Source organism: Pogona vitticeps, chromosome 5 (genome assembly GCF_051106095.1).
Source record: "Pogona vitticeps strain Pit_001003342236 chromosome 5, PviZW2.1, whole genome shotgun sequence".
In the NCBI taxonomy this organism is placed as follows: Eukaryota; Metazoa; Chordata; class Lepidosauria; order Squamata; family Agamidae; genus Pogona; species Pogona vitticeps.
This window is the reverse complement of record NC_135787.1, coordinates 118,496,775-118,502,995: the sequence shown is the minus strand read 5'-3', so window position 1 is coordinate 118,502,995 and position 6,221 is coordinate 118,496,775. Positions and strand designations below refer to the sequence as shown.

Here is a 6,221-nt window from a genome sequence, read left to right as displayed (position 1 = left end):
TCTACAGCATCCCCAATGTCTACAAGGAAGGTTACCAGATCAAAAAATGAGATCAGATTAGTCTGGCAGGTGTTGTTCTTAACAAATCCATGTCGGCTTCGAGTTATTATTGCCTGATTTTCAAGGTGCTTGCAGAGTGGCTGCTTTATAATCTGTTCCCCAATTTTCCCTCAGATTCATGTCAGGCTGACTGGTTTGTAGTTTCTAGGTTCCTCCTTCTTACCCTTTTTGAAAATAGGGACAAGATTAGCCTTCTTCTGATCATCTGGTACCTCACCCCTCCTCTATGAGTTCAAGAAAATAATATACAGTGGTTCTGAGAGTTCTGCATCCAGTTCCTTAAATACTTTAGTACCATACAGCTATTCTCTTTCAACTAGTAAATTTCAATTGCATTATTTCTGTGTAAGTTCAGGGCTCGTTGGACTAATAAAGCTGAACAAGCAGAAAGGCTAAAATTCCCTCAAGCAGAATGAAGGGTGACAAATATTATAAAGTTATGGAATAATTGTTAAGTAATGAATAATATAACATCAGCATACTGCAAAATATGTATATAAATAAAATTTAAAACCTCCCAGCAAAGGATTGGATTTCATTTACTAAATAAACTTAGTAAATAACTGAATTATTGATTTCATTGGGAACACATTTATTTCTTGTGAGTGACATTCTAATCCATATCACCCAAGGTGAAATTTGAAACATATTTGAGCTGTTTCTGCATCCCCCATTTCAGAACTTGAAACTCAGGAATTGGCCGGCACATATGACCCAAATTTTTGGAACATTTATGTTCGTTCTTCACCAGCCCCACCTCAATAAAGTGGGGAAAACTGAGGAAAACTCCTGCAGGAATCAAACAGGCAGTTTCTGCTTGTGAAATTTTAGTGATCTAATAAAGCTATCACGCTTTTCTTTGGATTGTGTACAAGGACCACATGGCATATTCATTTTTATTTGAAAAGAGATATGCATTATACATCACACACTGTAAAAGACTATATATACATAAAGACATTCAATCTGAAAAAGTTTACACTCTCTGAAAGCAAAATTCGTGCTAAGAATTTAGGATCAATTTTAGCTGCTGCTCCAACACTGACTTACAGAAAAGGTGATCAGACTGCCAATTTAGCCTATTGTTCACTTCGTTCCGGGCTGTTCTTCCATGCTTAATTGCACAAATTGGCAGGATAATCTTGTTCTCCATTGCAAGGAGATTCTGTCAAGCAATATCATTGATGGTCTTCCCAGAGGCAGAGGAAGGAATATTTCTATGCCAGCTGTATTCTGATAAAGCTAGAGGGTCATGTTCTTCAACTGGATGAGTAGCCCAGCTTAAATTCCCACAATATATGGAAACTGAAAAATAAATAAAGATGACATTCTTTATCAGCTGAGAACAACTCTGAAACTCTTAAGTGTTTCTCCTCAAGATTGGATGTGTGTTCGTGAAATTGCTGTAAGGTCATGTTTGTGTGTTTTGGGCTGTCAAGTTGGAACTGACTTATAGCAAGCCAAGGCATGGTTGTACCAGTTCCAATTCCTACCTCAGGTTTCCATGGTTGAGCAGAAATTCAAAGCCCAGACTTCCTGTCTGGGCTTTGAATTCCCCCCACACAAATACACACAGAGTTAATTTGATAAAGATCTCATAAGGCTGACCCACCCAGTATTAGGCAGACTGAGGTGGTTGCAGGATAAGAAGTGGCAGTGAGGTGTTGTAGGAAATAGCTGAGTGAGCATGTGGCCAAACAGCCTGAAAAACCTACAACAATCATTGAAGTAGAATTGTTTAAAATATTTTAACACATATGGCTCATTAATGCTGTAAGTTATTTAACTGTGTTTTAGCATTATGGGTGGCTGAATAGCTCAGTGTTTTGTTATACAGAGGTTGGGACTTTGATTCTCCACTGTGTCTCCTGTGAACAGAGCCAGCCTGTGAGGCCTTGGGCAAGCTGCACAATCCCAGGGTGCCCCCAGAAGAAGGGAATGGTAAACCATTTCTAAGTATTCTCTACCTGGAAAACCCTGAAATAGGTCACCATAACTCAGAATTGACTTGATGGCACATGTGATGATGATGATTAGCATGATAGCTTTTTTTTGTCTGTTTCCATCTCTATCTCTTTTTACCTGTTTTGATATGTAAACCTTTAACTTCTTTGTGAGCTGTAACTCTGCTCCTAGGAGGAACATAGTATATAAGTCAAATATCATCATCTTCTTAAGACTGCACAACTGGAAGGGACCCTATGGATTGTCAAATCCATAGGGTCCCATCTCTATCAAGGAGGCACAGCAGGGAATTGAACCCCACAGCCAGGCAACTAAACCACTGAACTATTCAGTAGTTCATAAATAGTTATAATGAGTAGTAAATGTTATTAAAAAGTTTATAACATGAGGGGGACAATGGATGATGCTTTAATTCATTGCAAAGAGGGATACAAGTTTAATAACTAAATATTTGTGACAGAGGGTGATGCTATAATTTTATATCCCACGGTGCCTCAGCATGAACTGGATTTGGCAGAACCAAGGTGAACATCAGAAAATGGAGCTTTTGCATTGACAAAGTCCTTCACAAGTGTGGAGAGGAACAGGCAACTTTACACACGTCTCAGAGAACTCTATGTCCCTCAACAGGTACTATGGGAGATGTGATATTAGCTACCTCAAATTGATGTTACCCGTTTCTGGGTGAAAATTTTCTGAGATATTTATTAACTGTACTGAGGTGCTTCTAATATGAACAAATAAAGAAAATATGAAATGAAGACATCATAAAGAAGCTGGCAGGTTTAGTAACACAGCTGTAGCTGGTTCTTTCGCTACATATATAGTCTTTACCTTGCAGGTTTTCAGCCTCCTTGTTATTCTAGCCTCACGGATGCTGAAATACGCCTGTTTGGTTGACTACTGTTCTTAACTGCACGCCTGCTATTAACCTATGCAAACCCGCAGTTTTCTTAACTATGTTAGGCAATCTCCAAGAAAACTTCAGGAAATGATCCTTATCGCCCTTATTGATCACAGGCTCAATGGTCAAGGCCACAATGAAATCTTCATAACCCTGTAAAAGTTAATGGAAGTTAACTATTAAAGCTGATGCCTTCCAAAGCTATATAAAACAGGGGAGGTATTTAAATGGACACATTCACTCTTTACACTGCACCTGACTGTATGTTTCTACCGAGTGACACTGAAGATCCCTCAGGTAAGACACAAATGGGCTCTATATTCTATACAAATGTGTAATTACAGAGTAGATTAAAACAAGGTGTGCCTCATATTTTAAAAAATGATACCCATGTAACAGCTACATTTGAAGCAGCTTCATTTATCCTAGTGGCATTGCAGTATGTCTAAAATGTCCAGATAATCAGGATGAATGGATGTACTGATTCTTTAGGTCCGTTCTACCTCATGTAGCCAATGGTGAGCAATAAAGGGTCTTGTGGTGGTCACAGACGGCTCACTCCATAGGCTAGAATTTCAGTACCACGGCCTACAGCTCAGAATACAAAATGATTTGCTCTGTGCCATTTTCGGAATCTGTTCTTCGAGGAGCAATTGTTATCCTTTCTCCTGTGGTTGTGCTTCCGAAAGCAGAGCTGGCCCAGCTGTGGAAGGAAGCTGGACATAACACAGGTGACGGCATCATTGCAGTGGCACCGAAATTGAATTTTGACTCTATAGACAGTACACTGTCAGCCTAATTTTTCAGGCAGCTCAGTGGAAGAGAGTCATCATTAGCTTCTAATGAGGCGCTACTTGCAGTGTCTAATTCGGTCCTGAGGCCATGGTTTGGAGAACGCATGGTCAGTTTGCATTGCTGTTTTGGCAGCTTATCAGGGCAGCCTAGGTGATACTTCTACAATTAAGTGAGTGAAATCCATTGCTTTCTAGTCCCCCTTAGCTGGTAAAGGTTCCCCTTGACTTTTAGTCCAGTTGTGTCCAACTCTAGGGCGCAGTGCTCATCCACATTTCTAAGCCATAGAGCCAGCATTTGTCTGAAGTCACGTGGCCAGCGTGACTAGACACGGAAAACTGTTACCTTCCTACTGAGGTGGTACCTATTTATCTACTTATATTTTTACATGCTTTTGAACTGCTAGGTTGGCAGGAGTTGGGACAAGCATCGGGAGCTCACTCCGTCACGTGGATTTTATCTTATGATTGCTGGCCTTCTGACCTTGCAGCACAGAGGCTTCTAGGGTTTAACCTGCAGTGCCACCACGTCCCTTCTCTCAGCTGCCAACAGTGTAAATGCACTATAACAGAGAGGATGTAATCCAGTGGCAAATATTAATAACAGTTACTGTTAACTAAATGATCACTATCAGCCTTTGAACTTTTAGGATGACATCCTATATCCACCACTGAATTCACTGGGGCTGAAACAATCAGCCCAGTGAGGTCAGTGGAATTGCCTCTGAGTATAGGATCATATTATGGGCAATCATTATTCTGCCCAACATATGATAACAGAGAAGGGAAAACAAATTTTTAAATGACTTGGGACAGCAAAACAAACCCAGATCCTTGGGTCTGCCCTTCCTTCTGTAACAAAACCCTTTTCATGGGAGAAATTGCTTTTCTAACTAAAAGACATTCAGGTCTTCTGATCAAAGGGAAAAGGCCAATAACGCCATAATTAGGGAAGGGGGCAGTGAAATGGGGGAGAGCAAATGCACACGAAGATAAGTGCCTTGCTATAATATCTATACAACGCCACTGGTTTTGAAAGAAGGGCACTTTGTACATATATTTTGCAGCTGAGTCATTAAGTGGAAATTAAAATGCCTGCAGTCATCAGCTTTCTCGCTTGAAAGTTAACACCATCAAACTCACAAGGTTCTCACTGCAAGGAAAATATACTAGGATGAGAGCATTCATTTGAACATAGCATTTTTTTTCTCTCTCTGAAATTTAACGTAGGGAACAAAACCTACCACCTGCTTTTCAGAAACATACTTGGCTTGTCCTCAGATGTTAAAAATGTAGAAAAGGGGAAGAGAAGTTGGGATATGAAATCTGAGTTCTGTGAAACAAGAAACAAAGACACACAACTGCATTTGTTTGTTTGTTTGTTTGTTTGTTTCCTACTCTGTCATAGGATCTCAAGGCAGGTTACAGAGCTGTATAAAACAATTTTAAAACATAAGATATATAAGATAATTTAAAATCAAATCGTTGAAAGCACAACATTAAAACATGAACACCAATGGATTAAATCCTGTGCAGGCCATGATACGCAACACCCGAAAGGTGGGATGTGCTTTGTCTTGGCACCAAAATGATGCCAATGTTGATACCGATCAAGCCTCCAAGGGACAGAAAATGCTACTTACTTGATGGGTCATACCTTAGAGTTAGTAGATATTTCCCACAATTTCTTTTGAAACAGCAACTAGGGAAAAATCCTTTATGCCAGAACTTGATATAGGTCTTGGATGAAAATAGTAAGGTGTTATATCTGCTTTAATGTGCCTTTCTCCTTCCAGATGGAAAGGAACATCAACAAATCATGGTTGTTCAAAGTGACTGACCATTGTCAGGGCACAGGTGCTGTGATCTTTGTTGCATGCAGTTGTGCATTTAGCTTATTTCTTAATCAAGAGGTTCTCATATTACAAAAGGCAGAGAGAGAAAAATCTAAATGAGTCCTCAAAATATATTGGCCATTTTTTGCCACTGAGTGGAAATACATGAATGGATTGCCATACTTAGTATAGGAACAAAGCTGACCCACACAATTTCATTGCTGAAGGCAAAGGATAAGATGGTGTCTTCTCCTATTTGTGCCCCAAAGCTGGCCAGAATGGTGGTTAAATCTCACTTCTTCACTGCCATTAGGACAGCAACTGTCCAGTGCACCAGAGGGCAGGAGGCTAGCTTAAGGGCAACAGCGCAAGCTGAGCAGCACAGATAGCTTTGCCCATTCCCTGCCTCTCAGCCTTTGCTGCTTGAGGCAAATTTATTTTGCCTAATGGTTGGGCCAGCTCTGCAGTGGAACAGAAGAACAAAACTACTATCAAATCCATCCTCTCTTTTTAAGTTAAAGGACATCAGAATCCAGTACTGGCTAAATGTCAGAAAGCAACCAAAATACCTTAGGGCAATAAAGAGAGTAAATAAAAAATGAAGTGAGGAAACAGTGTTAAAAATAATTAACAAAATATAAAGAGGTCTGGTTTATTTTTTTCCTT

The 6,221-nt window shown here is 39.9% G+C and overlaps 1 protein-coding gene across 11 annotated transcripts in view; it reads right to left on the bottom strand.

Moving 5' to 3' along the window:
• Positions 1 to 913: 913 nt before the first annotated feature.
• Positions 914 to 6,221, bottom strand: part of LOC110070649 (active breakpoint cluster region-related protein) — a 79,840-nt gene continuing 74,532 nt past the window's right edge. For 10 of the 11 annotated variants that reach the window (XM_078394363.1, XM_078394362.1, XM_078394361.1 and 7 more), the window contains one exon: positions 914 to 1,365. The gene's annotated coding sequence lies outside the window, so the exon portion shown is untranslated. Of the gene's footprint in view, positions 1,366 to 4,964; positions 5,054 to 6,221 lie in introns of all 11 variants that reach the window. The other variant, XM_078394357.1, reaches the window with a different exon arrangement.